The following is a 19,968-nucleotide window of genomic DNA, read 5'->3' as shown; positions in this document are numbered from 1 at the left end:
GGTTCCACACCCGCTCCCTGACTCTGCTGTTCTGTGTGACGATGGATCTGAGATTCTGGACTCCCCAGGCCAACCTGGTATCTCTCCTTGATGTACCTTCTCAGAAGAACCCAGGCTGCTCCCTGGTCCTTGTGGGATGCCCACACCTCCTATCTCCCAGAAGCTCTCTTTGTGGCCCATATGGTTTGTCTCCCCATCACTACCTCCATTCCCAGGCTCAGGTTCACACGCATCCTCTACATACACCACTTGGTCTGATGGCTCCCCGTTTAGACCACGCGGAGCCAGCGGGGCCTGAATTCCATGCATTGCCTTCCAGGTGTGCTGTTCACCCTTGCCGTTTCCCTCTGCCTTTTCTCCTAACATAAGTACCTGCTCCTTCCACTTTTTTTTTTTAATTGCCAGACTGGATTGCTTGCCTCTGTCCCTTCAGGCAGGACTCCCTCTTCCTGGACCTTGTAGCTCCTGCCAAGGCGTGGGTTGTTTGCTCAGGCATCAGCGACCCAGCTGCCTCTGCTTTTAGAGCTTTTGTCACCTGCTTTTAGATTGTTCACCTCCATGCTCCCAATATTCCCACCTCCTTTGTGGTAATTCCTGTTCCTGTACCGTTTAGCTGCCCTGTGTGCCAAAGGCTACAAACAAAACTCACGGAGCTACTAAAACGTAAGTGTGACAATGTCTGAGGGGTTCCCATGTGTGTCTGCATGGATAGTAGAACCTCTCACCTGGGCGCTCAGGTGCCCTTTTAACGCCTTTCTTTTCTCAGCTGTGCTCCAAATGGCTGAGGTAGGACACTTGATTTCTGGATGAAGACACATAACGTAAGTGCAGAAAAGGTGATCCATACAGTGTGAAACTCCAGAGAAAAGAGGGTGGTGAACAGTCCATCTCCTTCTACTTGAAGAGGATTAAAAAAACACAAAGAAAGAAACTCACCTATTCTTTGTGATTGCTGATTAATATATGCTTCTACATGTGACATCTTAAAAAAAAATTATGATACCTACCACACACAATATGTTTCCCACCAGTGTTTTGGAAATCCCAATGGTTTTCCAGGTGAGAAAGTTGACAAGGGCAAATCATGGCCTTGGAGGATGGCTTATTAATTGGAAGATTCTTATTCTTGCTCTAGTTTTTGTTGCCCACCCATGGAAGGACCCTGTGGGGGAGAGGGGCTCACCCTTGACTCTTGGGAGCTGGGGTTTGGTGCTATCAGGTTGGAAAGCTGCCTGGGTGCCCCAGTCGATGGGTTTCTCTGACCAGTCACAAGAGCAATTCTGGAGAAAAGCTATATTTTGTAGTAGAGGTTTTCAAGTGTAAAAAGCCCAGTAAAACTTAATTCTATCCTTTTTCTGGAACAAACAAAAAGAAAACTGCTGAAGTGGAAAATTCAGAATGGGAAATATAGGGTAGTCATTAGATCAGATTTTCAAACAGGAGAAAGAATTCCTGAGAGTGTTCAATGTGTTTGCACGGAGGGCGGGGGGACCACCCATCTGTTGGGCAATGGACTCAGGTCTCACAGGCTGTTCTGACATGAGTGATAGGCTTCTCATGGGCTCTTTCCATGAACTTCTCTTTTGTTTGGCCTCGTTGCCAGTCCTGACTTCATTTCAGCATCCCCTGGCCCCACCCCAGGCTGCTCACAGGCAAGTTCACTGCTGCTGCCCACACGGGCTCAGCCCAGGGGTAATCCCTTCCTAGTCTGTGAGCAGCTGCAGGGCCCCTCCTGTGGCTTTCCGGGACCCAGGGCCTAGTCACCCTGCTCTGCGCTCTTGTGTCTCTGCTCCTGGGTCTCCTGTGCTGCCGTCAAACTTGGGCCACATGTTCCCAGGGACAGACTTGGGGTACCTCTGTGAGACAAGACTGCATCTGGACTCCTGAGTTTCGCCTTCACAACCTGCCTCCTTCTTCAGTTTCATTAGGCTCCATGGGTCATCCTGCCTGTCCCTTGAGCGGTGACCAGAATCCTTGGTTGAGGTGCCGCACCATCAAGGCATCTGTGACAGTATGCAAGATAGGCAGGATGGGGAATGAGACATGAGAAAGTGAAAGTGAATGTTGATCAGTTCTGTCCCATTCTTTGTGACTGTATGGACTAAGGCCTGCCAGAGAATTCTGTCCATGGAATCCTCCAGGCAAGAATACTGGAGCAGTTGCCATTTCCTTCTCCAGGGATCTTCCCAACCCAGGGCTCGAACCTATGTCTCCTGCACTGCAAGTGGATTCTTCATCATCTGAACCACCAGGGAGAGGGGACACTAAATCCCCTGCCCAGAAAGGGCTGTAGGGTCCCATTTGGAAACAATCGCCAAAGGATCATTTTCAGAAGTTACAAACAGAAGAAGACAGTGAATTTTCTTTGCCATCTCTTTAGGTTATTTGTTTCATGGTTTTAATTTACATCTCATGGCAGTGTGCAGAGAGCCATCATTTCACAAGTACCTTGGCCCTCTTTCACCTGTGCCCTGTTAAGATCATCACTGGCAGAAGTGGCCAAACGGTCACCAAGGATATGCAAAGAGCTGAAACTTGGAGGAGCTGACCAGTGAGGGCAGCACTCACTATCCTTGTGTTTGATAGTGATGTGATGAGCTGTTGCCAATAGGAATGTTAGTGGAGTTACTGCGGGTCATGTCTGGACCAAGGAAGTTCAAAAGTCTCTCCCCACTTGTCAGCTAATTGGAGAAACCTTTGAAGGACTTAGAGTGGGCAGAGCCACAATATAGACAGAACCTGGGTCGCTGAGGTGCTTGACAAAAAGCACTGGAATTGGACTGTGTCATGAACAGGAAGTACATTTTCATTGTGTTAACCTGTGAGAACTCTTGAGAATTTAACCAGTATAATAGCTAATGCTACTAGAACTAATGCATGTTGGTCTTGTCAACTCTAAGTCTTTTTGGTTCAACCAAGCCTGGGCCACCCTGTCCTGGTCTGCCGTGATCTCCCTAGTTCCTCTCTTCATTGAGGAGCTCAGGAGGTGTCCTGGTTGAGTGGAAAGGTTTTATAGAAGGAATTCTGTGAGGAGACAAATAGGATAAGAGCTGGATTGGGGTAGTTATTGAAGGAATTTCTTCTCTGGGTCCTATGAGAATATTTTTTTTTTAGTGATTTCTGGGTCTCTGAAATTATGAAAGTAATGGAGTCATGAATATAATTACCTCTATTCTGTAATTACCCGGCAAATATCATATGAATACATAGGGGGTTTGAGTCAGCAGATCTGGCAGCTGCAGAGTTTGATTATGATGATTTAGCTGTTGGGAAATGCCAGGGATTAATTTCAGTCATCAGTGTAGGAACAACAAGGAGAAATGGCCCAAATTAGGGAAGGACACATGCAGTCCGCATGGTGAGAGCACTTGGTGACTGGGGGGTCAATTAGTGGAAGGATCCCCCCCTCAGAGGAGGCCCACCCCTCCAGAGCTGTTCCTGCAGGACCAGGGCATGCTGCTGATTTGTTTGTACTCTGCTATTTCCCCAGGTCATTGCTCTTTGAGCATTTCACACGTGCAGTCTCGGAAGGTAACAGATGTGTTTGCTTGAGCTCTCTGGCTTTTTCAGTGAGTGTTGTTCCTTTCCAATGTAGCCACCATACACCGGGTGGTGAGGTCACAGAGCAACTACCATCTTACGATGCCAGCCTAAGTCCTCAAGGAGCCAGTCTCTCAATGTGGCCCAGTGAGTGGCATTTTCTAGGTTAGAACCCAGGTCCCCTCACCTTCCTTCTTATCTTGTACTGGCTTTGAGGGAGGGACATACCTCCAATTATAATGTTTTCCCAATGGAAAAAGGAGATTTCTTTTCTGATTGCTTTTTCAAATGATTCCCAGGGTAGGTTTGTAAAGAGTGTGGGTACTGGTGTGCAAGTCAGATCCTGGTGTCCCAGGAAGGCGTGGAAAAGAGCCTCTGCAAGTTTGAGGTCTCCCGAAAGGATCGGAGTTTTCCTGTGCTCTTTGCTGTGTTGCATATCATAGCTGTTTTTCATGTCCTTTCCTAATGGGGGCCACGTCTCCTCATTGTTATTACACTGATGACTGAAACGAATCCCTGGTGTTTATTAGCAGCTAGACGATCAGAATCAAACTCCACAGTTTGGTTCTACTTATGAGGCTCCCATGGTCTCTCCACTGGACAAAGCCCACCCATCACCATTGGAGTGGAGAGAATTGTTATATCTGGGTGAGGCTAGCTCTGTCTTGAGTATTTTCCATGAATCTGATGTGCTCTTTGCTTTTGTTGGGGACTCAGTGCTCTCTGTTTACTGTCCCCCACATTTCCTTCAGGTTGAGTTGTTCAGCTCCAAGTTCAGCTGCTTGAGAGAAGAGGCTTGAATGAGGGATGACCAGGGCTGCTTGGAACTGGGGCTGTGCTGTGGGGTTTCAGGCATCCCACACTTTTCCTGAGGGGTGTGGGCTGCTGTTTTGAGGGTAGGAACTGTGAGTAAGCCAGGGTCAGAGGGCTAGCTTGGCAGTGGTTCTCAGTGGGGAGAGTTATGGAACACTAGGACTCTTGTTCACAGGGACAGCAACACCAGGGACCTGGGGCAAAGCTGCTGTGGGTAGTGGTAATGTCCAACATACTCCTTCTAGACTGTGAAAGTGTCTACACCAGATGCAGTCCCAGACTGTCATCTGTACTTGCCAGCACGCAAAAACTGGTCTCATATGTCTACCCAAAACACAGGCTGGCTGCATGTCCTTTCTCTGGGCATTATTAGCAACCTGAAGCATAATATTCTTGAAGATCAGAATTCAGACCTAACTACTAACTCCAAGCTCTTTTCCTGATGGAGATTTGGACTCTGACAATAAACAGATAACACTGACCCCAAACCAGATCTCAACAACTTCTACTATATTACCTAACACTAAAGTCTAGGTCAAAACTCTGCCGTGCCTGAACTGAACTTCACTTGAAGAAAAGTTCTCCTCCTAATGTACAGGCTGATCCTAACCCTTACGTACTGGCTCAGACAGTAAAGAATCCACCTGCAATACAGGAGACCCAGGTTCAGTCCCTGGGTCAAGAAGATCTCCTGGAGAAGAGCATGGCTACCCACTCCAGTATTCTTGCCTGGAGAATTTCGTGGACAGAGGAGCCTAACAGGCCAGCATCCATGGGGTCAAAAAAGTCAGACAGGCTTGAGTGACTAACGCTCTCACTTTCACTTCAACCCTTACCTTGGTCTAGAGACATTGCCTATAACTAAATCTTGCCACTATAGGTTCAAATACTAATTTTAAACCTAACCCAGTTAGAAAATGGTTGTAAGGTCTGGCTATTCTGAGCTGAAATTTGGTACTTTCATCTGTCACTTGTAGAGGAGAAAAATTTTCCTCTACCCTCTTCTATTTTATGGCTACGTCTGTGAAAAAAACAAAAACAAAAATACCTGGCAACAGGCAGATTAGCAGGAGAAAAGCTGTGCAAAAGTATTTGATGTTAAAAGTTTTATGTTGCATAGAAGGGCTTCATAGAAAGAAAACTCCCAAAGAAAAAGCTAGGCTCCAAGGCTTTTAAACCATTTGGGGAAAAGAGGATAAATTTAAAGAGAAGTGATAAGACAAAGGAAGGGGATTTTGAGATTTGAGGGTCAGCAAATTGCAGGCAGGAAAATATATGAGGAAACTGGTCCATGTAGTCAAAGCTATGGTTTTTCCAGTAGTCATGTATGAATGTGAGAGTTGGACCATAAAGAAGGCTGAGTGCCAATAAATTGATGCTTGAACTGTGGTGTTGGAGAAGACTCTCTAGAGTCCCTTGGACTGCAAGGAGATCAAACCAGTCAATCCTAAAGGAAATCAACCCTGAATATTCATTGGAAGAACTGATGCTGAAGCTGAGGCTCCAATACTTTGGCCACCTGATGCGAAAAGCTGACTCATAAGAAAAGACCCTGATGCTGGGAAAGATTGAAGGTGGGAGGAGAAGGTGATAACAGAGGACAAGATGGTTGGATGGCATCACCGACTCAATGGACATGAGTTTGAGCAAGCTCCAGAGATGGTGAAGGATAGGGAAGCCTGGTGTGTTGTAGTCCATGGGGTCAAAAAGAGTCAAACACCACTGAGCGACTGAAAATCAAAAGATGGTAGTTAAGGACAGGTTAGTAAGATGTAGGCAGACTTGTAGACTATTTTTTGTGCCATTGCATCACTGGTGGTAAGACTGTTATTCCTTTCCTGGTATGGGAAGTAAACTGGGGAGAACACCTTCCCAGGGGGATGTTAGGATCTAATTTCAGGTAGACACAGGTATGGTAGAGGGCTTATCTTTTATCCACTTTTTCTCAATTGCTTTCAGCTCAAAATAATCCTTATGTCAGAGTGGTTATTTTGAGGTGTCATCTTCTGTTTTCCTACGCATCCTTCCCCCACTTACCCTTCCATTCACACATCGATTGCTCTGGGCATCCCTAATATGATGACCTCTATCCTCTAGGCAGGGTTTCGAGCCTTAAATTTTGAACTCATGTCATTGCTTTTTGATTCCCAGAGTGAAAGACTTGCTGACTTGATTGATGATAGACTAGTCCTGGGTAGTGTGTTAGTTGAGATCATTAGGTTAAGGTACCACCCCTTCCAAACTCTATTTGCGTTAAGAATCTCTGCTATGAAGCCTCAGGCTTTGAGGGTGGAGAGAAAAATTTTAAAGATGTGGTGGTGGAGGAGGAGCAAGGCGTAGTTTTTGGCTTGGGCTCGTCATGTCTCTTTGTCTCCCTTCTCTATACTGTGAAGTAGGGATATAGTAAAGATTAAATGAGCTAATACATGAAAGGATTTCTCAGGTGGCTCAGTGGTAAAGAATCTGCCTGGCAATGCAAGAGACACAGAAGACACGGGTTTGATCCTTAGGTCAGGAAGATCCCCTGGAGTAGGAAATGGTGACACATTGCAGTATTCTTGCCTGGAAAATCCCATGGATAGAGGAGCCTGGTGGGCTACAGTTCGTGGGATTGCAAAGAGTCAGACACGACTGAACACACAGGAGCCATATGAAAAGTGCCTAGGACACTCAGTAGATGTTCATTATTATCATCATCACCACAATTCTATTTCTCAGTAATTCAATAGATCTGAAATCATTTACATTTTCACAAAAATAACTTAAAATCATAAACCCATTTTTTGGCGGTCTTCTCAGCAAAAACTACCACTGGAGAAACAAATATTTTGGTAAAGAGAACATCTCTGAAGGCTGACACGGGAAACTGTTCTGTTGAGCAGAGAGATCAGTGGAAGATGATCTAAAAAGGTACATGTGTGTGAAGCAGAAAGCATCTCTTAACATGTTTTAATGTGGCACAAGGAAGGAAAACCTCAGAGTTATTATATCCTTGTTCCATTGTCTACCAGTTCGGAGTAACTCATTCATTCATTCCTTCATTGATTCATTCCCTCTTGTGTCTCCATCACTAACCAGAGGAGGCATCATTCAGTCCTCACAGGGCTATCAATCTGGTGACATGGGTAGTAAGCATGAGAGCAAGTGTATATACGATTATAATTTAAGATAAAATTATGATGTTGAAAGGCAAAATAGGGTATAGAGAGAGGGTGACATAAGAGGGTTCTCAGTTTGGTGGGGTTCAAGGAAGAGAATTCTGGGGCTGAAAGATGAGTAGGGTTACTCAGTCAAAGAATAAGATTCCTAACTGCAGGGGAATTTGGCCTTATTTCACAGCAGTGTTAGTGGTAACTGTGTGTGACTTTGTCACCAGTGAAAATTGCAGCTATTTTATCATGTTGAAATGATGGCAGTTACTAGACCCATTGCTGGATCTTGTTAGTTAATGCCTTGATAAAGAAGAACATGTATTGCTGCTATATTACAAGTGCATTTTTTAGGTGTTTTTTTTTTTTTTTTAACAGCTTTTAAGTTGACAGCAAAACTGAGCAGAAGCTAGATTTTTCATAAACCTTCTGCCCCTCCTCCTTATACACACAGCTTCCCCCACTATCAAAATCCCTCACCAGAGTGGTATGTCACAAATGAGTTTTTATATTTCAAAATATTATTTTATGAGTTTTTAAAGTAATATATCACTATATTTTGGTATAACTGGCTCCCTTGGTAATCCTTTGTGTTTTATTTTATACACTGACAAACATCCCGAGCTGGGGCCCAGAGGCTTCCCCAGGCTGCCCAAGCAGTCGAGAGCACGAAAGGGTTAAGATAGCAGAGTGCAGCAGGAGCAGCCTGCTGAAGCTCTGAGATGGGAAGGGAAGGGAGACACCACCTATAGCAGGAGTGGAGTCAGCCAGGAAGAGGATGGCAAGATGACAAGATCAAAGGGCCTTGAGGGTCACACTGAAGCATTTGCTTTTCTCTTATGGACAATGGGAACCAATTGGAAAGTTTTAAACATAGATCAACTTCATGATTTGACTTACATTAAAACATTACAAGGATACCACCACCACTACCATCACCACCAATAACTTCCTCATTGTTGGAAGTGAGCAAAGGAATATTGGGTTGGTAGAGATAATACAGGGAGATTTGCACCTTGGAGGAGGGTGATGGCAATTGAAACGTAGACAAGGGAGTTGAGATATTTGAAGGTGAAATTGGAAGCTTGCAACAATGAATTGGATGTGGGAGGTGAGAGAAAGAGAAGTGGCAGGGATGATCCTGTGGCCTCTGACTTAAGTCATCATTGGTGCACGATGATGATAAAGAAAAGAAGGGCCAAGTAGAAGAGGAATGTTCAATTTTCAACATGTCAATTGAGGTGACTACACGGCCTCCAAATGGATGTGTCAAGTACATGATTGGATAAATGAGTCTGGAGCTTGAGTGAGATCTGGGTCGGAGATATGAATTTGGAGATGCCAGCATACAGATGTCATCAGAAATCACAGAGATGAATGAGGCTGCCTTAGGCAAGAGTGAGATGAGACAGGGACCCAGAATGGCTCTGTAAACTTCAAAATTTAGAGATAGTATAATAATGGATTATCATAGTGATGCTACAAAGTGCTAGCATTCATGGAGGGCTTACAATGGACTAGGCATTGTTCTAAACATGCTGCATGGATTTATTTCTTTATTTCCACCAGAACCTTATGAAGTTGACTGAGATGTCCAAGGTCATAGTTAGTCATTGGAAGAGACAATCTGGCATCAGAACTTTTCCCTTAACCCATATGGAGCCTGAGAGAGAGTAGTCAGAGATATCAGGAGATAGAAGGAAAATGAGCACCATGATGCCTAGAAACTAAGAGCAGAATGTTTCCAGGTGGAGTGGTCAGCCTGAATGTATGCTGCTTAGGTTCAACAAGATGAGTTCCAAAGAGTAGCCATCAGATGTGGCAACACAGGGGTCATAGGCAACATCGGAAAAGGCAGTTTTGGTGGATTGGCAGGAAGCTAGGAGTGGACACTAGTTGGCATGGCTCAGGGAGAAAAAGAGTTGAGGATGTAGAGATGGCGTTGCCCTTAACTGTCCCCTGAGGATAGAATATTTGCAGGTAGTTACAGGGTTTGGAGAGAGTGTGTATAAAGCACACACCATCGTGCTTAGCACACAATAGGTGTGTGATAAATGTTAACAATTTTACTACTTGTCTGCATAAATCTTGAGATCATAAAGGTCTGCAGTATAGGTGACAGAGGAGCAGGAATATAAATGCATGACATTTGGTCAGCCAGCATATAGATGCATAGGCACCAGGACACATTCAGTGAGAGTTCAGGAGGAAGACTACCCCTGGGTGAACTGCCAGGCTGGAACTAGATGAAAGGCATACCTATGAAAAGGTAATGAATGAGGCTGTCTCTGACATACCATACCCAGCGAGTGTGCGCATAGGGAGAATTGAAGGAGTTCGGAGGAGAGATCTCTGGACTTGGATAGGATGATGCATTTGCCTGGAGATGAGAGTCTCTGTGGCCAGCATCTCTGTTTCTGCATGAGGAACTGGGGTCTCAGGCAGAGACAGTGGCTTTGCCTTGAGCTTTGGTAGGTGTCAGGCAAAGCTATCAGTCACACTTTGCCAACAAAGGGCCATCTATTCAAAGCTATGGTGTTTCCAGTATTCATGTACAGATGTGAGTGTTGGACCATCAAGAAGGCTGAATGCCAAAGAATTGATACTTTCAAATTGTGGTGCTGGAGAAGACTCTTGAGAGTCCCTTGGACTGCAAGATCAAACCAGTCTATCCTAAAGGAAATCAACCCTGAATATTCATAGGAAGGACTGATGTTGAAGCGCCAATACTTCGGCCACCTGATGCAAATGGCTAACTGATTAGAAAAGACCCTGATGCTGGGAAAGATTGAAGACAAAAGGCAAAGCGGGCAGCAGAGGATGAGATGGTTAGATAGCATCAACAACTCAATGGACATGAATCTGAGCAAACTTTGGGAGATAGTGAAGGACAGGGAAGCCTGGTGTGCTGCAGTCCATGGGGTCACAAAGAGTAGGAAATGACTTAGCAACTGAACAACAACAATCAGTCACACATCCTCTTTCCATGGCAGTAACACTTCATATTTAGACTTACCTCTTTCTTTCTAAGGCTGAAGCCATTTGTACTTCAAACTAAATGTATCTCATTTCTCCTCCTCACCAGCCTCCCATCCTGCTGCAACCAACAGCTGGGCATGAGGGGAGAAAGCACAGGACCACGGTGTGACCAAAGACAGCATTGGGAAACTCCCACAGAAGTGACTAAGAGCTCAGAGTTAGAACACAGGGTGTGGATGTGGGTTCTTCCTGGAGTTCTTCAAAGCAGCTCCTCAAATCCTCCCCTAGAGGGTCAGGCAGTGAAATCAAGCCTCCTTGAACTGCTCCTAAGAAAGGTGGATCCAGCCTTCTGCCTTCAGGGAGGCCATAGGCATTTTCTCTGTCCTTAGGCTGTGTGACTGATGACTGAAAAAAGCTGTGCTTTTTTTTATTCTGCAGATTTTTGGGAACACCTGACCTGCGCCCTTGGCAGGAATCCTGGGAGGGGGCAGGTAATGGTGGGGAAGGGCCAAGTAGGTCATGGCGGGTGGGCTGCCTGACAGAGCTGCTGGTGCTTCTGGGGTTGAAAGGTGGGTCACGTGATGCACAGTCACTCAGACCTCCTGGCCACAAGCCTTTGGACTAATCTGGGGTACTCTATGGCTTTCTACATCACTTGGAATTCACCTGGGTTTATCTGGCATTAGCACATTGCTCTCCAGTAAGGCTTCTTTTTCACACAATTTGTATAAAACCATCGGCAAATGTGTGGAGTGCCCTTGGTAATTCCTGCAGAATCTCTACGTGCTGGGTGGAGTCTTTGAAAGCATTAAGTGAGCTAAGCCTGGGGAAGACTGAGCAGGAACTTGCAGATTTGCAAGAATGTCTACTGTGTGGAATTAATGGGAAATTTTTCTCTCCCACCCCCGGCCCTGCCCACCCTGGTTTACTATTCCATCTTCTCCTAGCTTGCCTAATCCCAGTCGTCTCTCAAGGCCTGGATTAAGTTCTGCATCTTCTGGAAAGCCTTCCTTGATCTTTTTCTTTTTGGCTGGGTTCTTTTATTTTTTTATTGGGGCAAAATTTATATAATGTAAAATTAACCATTATTGGCATTTAATAGATTCACAACATTGTGCAAGTGCCACCTCTATTTAGTTTCAAAACATTTTTATCACTCCTCCCCCAAATGAAGCTCTGTATTCTTTCAGCAGTTACTTCCCACTACCTCTCAGTCTGGGGCTTCCCAGTTAGCACTGCCAGCGCAGGAGCCTAAGAGACATAAGTTCGATCCCTGGGTTGGGAAGAGCGCCTGGAGGAGGCATGGCAGCCCACTCCAGTATTCTTGCCTGGAGAATCCCATGGACAGAGGAACTCGGAAGGCTACAGTCCATAGGGTCGCAATGAGTCAGACACGACTGAAGCGACTTAGCACGCATACTCACCCCTCTCAATCTGGCAACCACCAATCTGCTTTCTCTCTCTATGGATTTACCTATTCTGGCTATTTCATATCAGTAGAGTCATGCACTGTATGTGCCTGGCTTCTTTCAATTCAGTTCACTTCAATTGCTCAGTCGTGTCCGACTCTTTGCAACCCCATGTACTGCAGCACACCAGGATTCCCTGTCCATTATCAACTCCCGGAGCTTACTCAAACTCATGTCCATTGAGTTGGTGATGCCATCCAACCATCTTGTCCTCTGTCACCCTCTTCTCCTCCTGCCTTCAATCTTTCCCACCATCAGGGCTTTTTTCTAATGAGTCAGCTCTTTACATCAGGTGGCCAACGTGTTGGAGCTGGAGCTTCAGCTTCAGCATCAGTCCTTCCAATGAATATTCAGGACTGATTTCCTTTAGGATTGACTGGTTGGATCTTCTTGCAGTCCAAGGGACTCTCAAGAGATTCTCCAACACCACAGTTCAAAAGCATCAATTCTTCGGTGCTCAGTTTTCTTTATAGTCCAACTCTCACACCCATACATGACTACTGGAAAAACCATAGCTTTGACTAGATCGACCTTTGTTGGCAAAGTAATGTCTCTGCTTTTTAATATGCTGTCTAGGTTGGCCATAACTTTTCTTCCAAGGAGCAAGCGTCTTTTAATTTCATGGCTGCAGTCACCATCTGGAGTGATTTTGGAGCCCGAAAAAATAGTTTGTCACTGTTTCCATTGTTTCCCCATCTATTTGCCATGAAGTGATGGGATTGGATGCCACGATCTTTCAATTAGCATGATGTTTTCTCAGTTCATATATGTTACATGTATTGGTACTTTATTCTTTTTTTATGGTTGAATAACCTTCCATTATATGTACATACTGCAACTCATTTATCTCCTGGGGCATTTGGATTATTCCTCACTTTTGACTATTGTTAACAGTGCTGCCATGAACACATCTGCTCAAATATTTGTTTCAGTAAATTTTTTTTTAATCTTCTTTTGGGTGTAAGGGTGGGAGTAGAACTCCTGGGTTGTATGATTTTATGTTTTGCTTTTTGAGGAACCAGTAAATTATTTTCCCCCAACAGTTGAACTGTTTTGCATTCCCACCAGCAAAGCTTGATTGTTTTGTCTCATAGGAACTCTTCTACAAAGAAAAATTTGGCATGTTTTGTCTGTGTTAGATGCCTTCTGGGTTCTCTATTTTTTTCTCTACATCATCTTTTAACTTAATTCTAAGCTCTATCACCTCAAGGATGTATCTTCACTATTTATTTATTTGTTAACTCATGGATTCGATTAGTAGTTAGCATTATAGTTTAGTACTAAGAATCCTGGTTCCGGAATCAGACTACCAGGGTTCAAGTCCTGGTTCAAGCCAGTTGCTATTTAATAGATGTATAATTTAGGACAAGTTATTTTATATCTCTGTATCTTTTTTTTTTTTTTCAGTTGTGAAATGGGAGTGATGATAGTTGTATTAGTTTCATGTTGTTGCTGTGGCAATTACCACATTTTTTGTGACTTAACATTGCACATGTGTCATTTTAGAGTTCTGGAGATCAGGAATCTGAAATGGGTCTCACTGGGTTAACATCCAGTGTGGCAGGGCTACATTCCTTCTGGAGGCTTTAGGAGAGTCTGTTTCCTTACTGTCTCTGGCTGCTGGGGGTATCTGCATTCCTTGGTTCAGGATCCCCTTTCATCTTTATTATCTTCCATCTTCTGTACCACTCTGACCTCTGTTTCTATCATCTCATCTCCTCCGACTCTGACCCTCCTGCCTCCTTCCTTTAAGAATCCTTGTATGATAAAAAAAAAAAAAAAAAATCCTTGTATGATATTAGGCCCATCCAGATAATCCAGAATTATCTCCTCATTCCAAGATCTTTAACTTTATCACATCTGCCAAGTCCCTTTTGCCATAAATGGTAGCATATTCATAGATTCCAGGGTTTACGTTGTGGACATTTTAGGTATTATTCAGTCACACAACCATACTACCTCATTAGATTATTTTGAAGATAAAATGAGATATTTCACAGAAAGCACTGGTTGGCACTCAAAGATATTAGATATTGCTGTTGTTCCTACCAGTGATGCCTGTGCCTATGGTTAGATTTAGTACCTAGAACAGAGTGAGTGCCCTGTGGATATCTGGGGACTGTATGTGTCTGACCCCTAAAATCTCAGTGGTGTTGCCTCCTAAGCATGAACTGCCTTTTCTTAATAGGAATAGAGTCACTCATCAAACTCCTCTTACTAGAGTCCTCTCTGGGGTTCCACTTTGTTCAGACCCATCTCTTTGGGAATCTAAATCCTAAAGCTCCAGTCTATCCCAGGGGTCTTAATTGTCTCTGAACTACTCAAAAGTTCTGGGTCACAAAAGACACACCTGATAAAAAATTGTCACCCAAAATATACAAAGAACTCTTACAATTCAGCAATAAGAAAACTACCAATTTAAGAATGCGCCAAAGGCTTTAACAGACACTTCACCAAAGAAGATGTATAGATGGCAAATAAACATAAGAAAAGATGCTATATCATAGGCCTTGAGGGAAATGCAAATTAAAACAACAATGAGGGGACTACCATTGTGGTCCAGTGGTTAAGACTCTGAGCTTCTACTGCAGAGGGCATGGGTTCAGTCCCTGGTCAGGGAACTAGAATCCAGCATGCCTCGCAGACAAAAGAAAAAAAAAAAAAAAAAAAAACCCAAACAGTATCAAAACAACAATAAGATACCACTATATACCTATTAGAATGGCCAAAATCCAGAACACTGATCATCCCAAGTACTGTAGAGAATGCAGAGCAACAGTAGCTCTCATTCATTGTTGATGGGAATGCAAAATGGCAGGGCTACTTTGGAAGACTTTGATGATTTCTTATAAAACTACACACACTCTTATCATAGAATCTAGCAGTTACATTCCTTGTTCTTTACCCAAAGAAGCTGAAAACTTATGTCCTACAGAAAACTGCACATGGATGTTTATAGCAGCTTTGTTCACAATTGCCAAAAACTTGGAAGCAATCACCATGTCCTTCTGTAGATGAGTGGATAAATAAACTGGGACATTCAGATAATTGAATATTATTCAGCACTAAAAATAAATAAACTGTCAAGTCACAAAAAGATATGGGAAAATCTAAAATACATATTACTAAGTCAAAGAAGCCAGTGTAAAAAGACGATATGCTATATGATTCCAATTATATGACACTCTGGAAAAGGTAAAACTATGAAGAGGGTAAAAAGATCAGTGGTTGCCAAGAGTGGGTGGGGAAAGGGATGAACAGGCAGAGCCCAGAAGATTTTTAGGATAGTGAAAAGACTCTGTATGATACTGTAATAGTGGGTACATATCATTACACATTTGTTCAGTCTGTAGAATGTACACCACCAAGAGTAAACCCTAAGGTAAATTTTGTTGTTGTTGCTGTTCAGTTGCCCAGTTGTGTCTGACTGTTTGCAACCCCATGGACTGCAGCATGCCAGGCCTCCCTGTCCCTCACCATCTCCTGGACTTTGCTCAAGTTCATGTTCATTGCATTGATGATGCCATCCAGGCATCTCGTTCTCTGACACTTTCTTCTCCTGCCCTCAGTCTCTCCCAGCATCAGGGACTTTTCCAATGAGTCTGTTTGCATCAGATGATCAAAATACTGGAGCTTAAATTTTAGATGATGATATATCGTGTAGGTTCATCGACTGTAACAAATATACCAATCCGGTGGGTGTGTTAGTAATGGAGGGTCTGTGTATGTATGGGGGTAGTGGGACATGGGAAGTCTCTGAACCTTCCTCTCAATTTTGCTCTGAACCTAAAACTACTCTTAAAAAAATCTTGGAAAAATGTTCTGTGTCCCTGGGAAGTCAGAGTGAGTCTCAGGAACCCAAGGCTGGGAGATAACTACACATGAAGGGAAGCAAATCTGGAACTTGTGTAGAACTATGAAAACTTCCAAATCCTGTATGAGATGGATTTTTTTTTTTTTTGATAGAAGTATAGTTACTTTGCAACGCTGTGTTGGTTTCTGCTGTACAATGAAGTGAATCAGCTATATGTATACATATGTCCCCTCCCTCTCGGACCCCCATCCCAACCCCCTAGGTCATCACAGGGCACCTAGCTGAGCCCCCTGTGCTATACGCAGGTTCCCACTAGCTGTCTGTTGTCTGTTGGAAGTATACACAATGGACTTTTAATCCCAAAGAAGATTCTATTTATAAGAGAGTGTCCACCAGGAAATAGTAGAAGAAGGATCCCTAAGACCCTCTCCTCTTGTCTGGCTTCAGGAGATGGGCTCAAAGACAAAGAAAGAATGGGTACAAGAGCCTTACAGACAACGTGACACCTGTGTGTAGTCACTGAGTCCCTTGTGGAGAGAGACTTCACTATTGATGTTGTCAGGCAGACTTGCTCATAACTGCATACACTGTAGCAGCCACAGTTGGGAGATGTGAAGCTGCTCTCAGAGCATGTGGCAGGGCCAGAGATTCCTTCCCTGTGTGCAATGTACAGACCCATGAATGAGGTCCCTGGGTGAGGCGACTCTAGGTAGGGCTGAGGGACAGGGGACTTGGCCCCAGAAAAGAAACTTGAATTCCTTAATTTTCCCCTCTTGGCCCTGGTCGCCCCATCTGAAAAAGGTGGGCGGATTGAAGATCTTGTGCAAATCCTAGCAGCAATCAACAGCAGTGATTCTATAATTATATAAATAGTTATGCCACAGCATATTTAAATAAATACTTCTCAGATGATTCATGTGAAGATCATCTGAACCAAGTGTAACTCTTAAATTTTGACTCAGTCCGTGGAGATGTGTCTGGGTCATGTCCTCTCATTTATGTTTGTTCATATTAACATTGGAGGAACTCTTGGGGATCCTGAGTTCTGCCTCTTATCCACATTCTAGTTTTGCTGTAACCAGCTGACCCCTTGGGGCCTTAAGAGGCTCCAAAGTTCCTAGGATGGAGGAGAAAGATGTATGCACGGATGATTATGGGATGTTTCCCAAGCAACAGAGAAGTTAAGTGTTTTACTGGTCACTGTGGTTGCAGAAAAAGAGGACCAGTGGCTCACACTCCTGAGGCTGAAGGAGGATTTAAATAGCTTCCCTGCTGGGACCACAAAGGACATGACCTTGGAAACCAGAGATGACCCTAGAGCGCATGACCTATAGGGAAGAGTCAACCTTTTGGATGGTTTCTGGGACCATGACTTTGAGGGGAACATGAAGGGTCTAGGGTGAAATGGATAGTCCTAATAGTTGGGCTAATATTCTACTGCAAGAAGAAAAAAAAAAAAAATCAAGCCAGGTGGGCAAGAGAGGAAGTGGCCTCTTGGGGCCCAGGATGGGGATCAGGGAGAAATTGGAAGGATGGAGGAACAGGGGAAGGGCTACATGAGCCGAGTTCTGGGGTTAAGTCCAGACTCTGTGTGTTTGGGCTGCTACAACCAGCTGAGTGTTTCTGGGGTGTGGAATGAAGGGGAGGCAGTAACATGAAGGGGTGGGCTGGAGAGCTGGGCAGTGGCAGACCAGGGAAGCCCTTGTGGACCAAGCAAGGTGTTTGAACTTGACCCTTTGAGGGTCCGGGGAGGGCGAGTCTTGCATGGTATTAGGCGGGGACATGCCACGGTTCATCGAAGGTTCATTGCCCTTGTTCTCTGTCCGCAGGTGCACACGCTCTGTCTCCTTATTTCCACGGCAGCCGCAGGCTCTTCACTCAAGGAATTGTCACTTCAAGCCGAGAACAAGCAGAACAACAAATTCTCAAGGGAAATCTGTGCTTTGCCCAAAGTGTTGCTTGCAGAGTGGGAGGAAAGAAACTTGACATCGAGGTATTTGGGACTTTGGGGACAAACAGTGTATTCCGGATGTTGCTGCAGGGGATCTGGGCGTCCTCTTCTTGATTAATTACATCCTGCATGTTTTCGTGGAAAATGCCGAGGTCACAGCAAGTCTGAGGCTGCACAACTCCAACTAACTCTGAGGATGCTATACCCCCTCCCTAGATAGTAACTCTCAGAAGCAAAGTAGACTCCATTGCAGTCTAACCAAGGGCTTCAGGAAAACAAAGATAATAAAGGGGGAGAAAGAAACGCCTCTTGCTTAGTCTTGCTGGACACAGTGGGTGTGGCCACAACAGAATCTGTAGAGGTGGCCAGAGCCCCACGTGTTCAAATGTGCCCTGATGAGTGACTGTGAGGGAGGTGGCACTGAGTCCTCATCAGGCGCCTCTGTTTCAGTCCATTTGTCCAATGATGAGCTATGTGACTGAGCAAGTCTCATTCTCTTTCTTGACCTCAGTGTTCCTGTTGGAGGAATGAGACATTGAGCCAGACATTCTCTTTTTGCTCTAAAATGCCATATATAATCACTGGAAGTGTTTTCCTTGAAGTCTGAGTCCTTCTGCCCATTTTATCTTAAATACTTTGTGATGGTGCTTATTATTTATAACCAGCTATTTCCAAAGAGGATTTGAGTCAGCTCACCATATGAGATGCGGTCAAGATGGAGTCATTAAAAGGCAATTAATGATCAAATGTCATTTGATAGGTGGCGGTGATGGGGTGAAAAATACACCAGAAACCTAGAATGAAAATAGCTTTTTCAGGGAAGTACCAAAGAAGAGTTTTGAGTTGCCTGGCGGCCTGAGAGAAGGAAAACCCCATCCAATGCTCAGAAGGAGCCCTTCATGATTGGGGAGTGGGTGTTTGCTGGCACCTACATAAGAGGTGCAGCGAGCATTTTAAAATACCAGTCACCAACAACACTTATATAAAGATGCAAGATACTGAAGTTACTCTACTTGTGGCTTTATTTTTGCTCTCATAGAGTCCTCTCTCTGGCAGAAATGAACAGCTGTGTCTCACAAACTGATGAAGGTTGATAGAACTAAAGTCTGCATTGAGCATTTTTTAGAAGGTGGGAGAAACAAGCAGGGTCTCCTCTCTGTAGGGGTGGATGTAAAGCATGTGCCTTCTTTCCAGAGGTGCTGACTCCCCGGCTGTGGGGCACCCACACTGCGTGTGAGCTTGGAGGCTCTTCTGCTTCAGCTTTCCTAACATGCCTCACAGCCTGAAGAGAGATGCTCCTTTCCCCACTCTAAGCGGCTCCCTTACCAGCCCCTCCAGGGAGCCAGCACCAGGCTTCTGAACCACTCTTCTCTCCCACTGACCTAGAAAAGCCTTTCTGTGGGTCTTGAGAGTCTGCCTTTCCTCTTCTGAAGCAAGCTGAGAAAATGTCACCTACTGAGTGGATCTTCTGCACAGCAACCTGTTGAAACCAGAGAAAATAAAAACTTAGCTTGAAAATGAGCAAGTTTTATGTTCTGCGATGGCTGCATCAGAAGCCCATGTCTGCTGTCTGAACTCTGGCAGAGAGAGAAAGCCATCCTTCAAACGCCTGTGATTCCAACTCTGCGTAAATTTTGGGAGCTATCCTGGGAACTGAGGAGTCCGGGACCAGCTCTCTTTCCACTGCATGTGCAGGTGGCTGACATTAAGGGTAATATAAGATACATGGGCGCTTGGACACCAGCAGAATTTAACTCATAGCTTGGTGGAAGCATTATGTATGTGTATGTGTTTAACTTCAGGCTGGAAATAATGGTAAATGAAGAGCTCAGAACTTCAGCTGTATATCCATTTTTAATACTGTAAGACTTTTATTATTATTATTATTTTTTTTTTACTGTAACACTTTTAAAGATGCGAGGGTTCGCTTCAGTCTAATCAGCTGCACACAGGATGGAGGCTCAACTGAGAGGCTTTGGTGATCCCACAAGCAGCAGAAAAATCGGTGAGGCTGCAGCCGTGGGCAGATTCTAACTAGGAAAGCCCTAGAACATGAATCTCCCTTGCTATTCCTCCTAATCTCCTCTTGTTTACTGAAGTCTTCCACTCCCATCCTTAAAGCACTAATTCCTTTTCTGTCTATACTAATCCTGATTCACATTCTTATCTTCATTCCTCTTTGAAATTTCTCTTGAATCCTCAAACCAGCAGTTAACTATAGGATTGTAATCAGGGCAGCTCAAGGCTTGTGGA

At 44.4% G+C, this 19,968-nt stretch overlaps 1 long non-coding RNA gene across 1 annotated transcript in view; it reads left to right on the top strand.

The window, feature by feature from the left end:
- LOC136163867 (uncharacterized) overlaps positions 1–19,695 on the top strand; it is a 340,820-nt gene extending 321,125 nt beyond the window's left edge. Inside the window, exon 6 of the long non-coding RNA XR_010662300.1 lies at positions 17,594–19,695. This is a non-coding gene — a long non-coding RNA (uncharacterized lncRNA). The remainder of the gene's footprint in view (positions 1–17,593) is intronic.
- Positions 19,696–19,968: the final 273 nt, after the last annotated feature.

This window comes from Muntiacus reevesi, chromosome 3, assembly GCF_963930625.1.
Source record: "Muntiacus reevesi chromosome 3, mMunRee1.1, whole genome shotgun sequence".
In the NCBI taxonomy this organism is placed as follows: Eukaryota; Metazoa; Chordata; class Mammalia; order Artiodactyla; family Cervidae; genus Muntiacus; species Muntiacus reevesi.
This window is presented reverse-complemented; position numbering and strand designations above follow the sequence as displayed.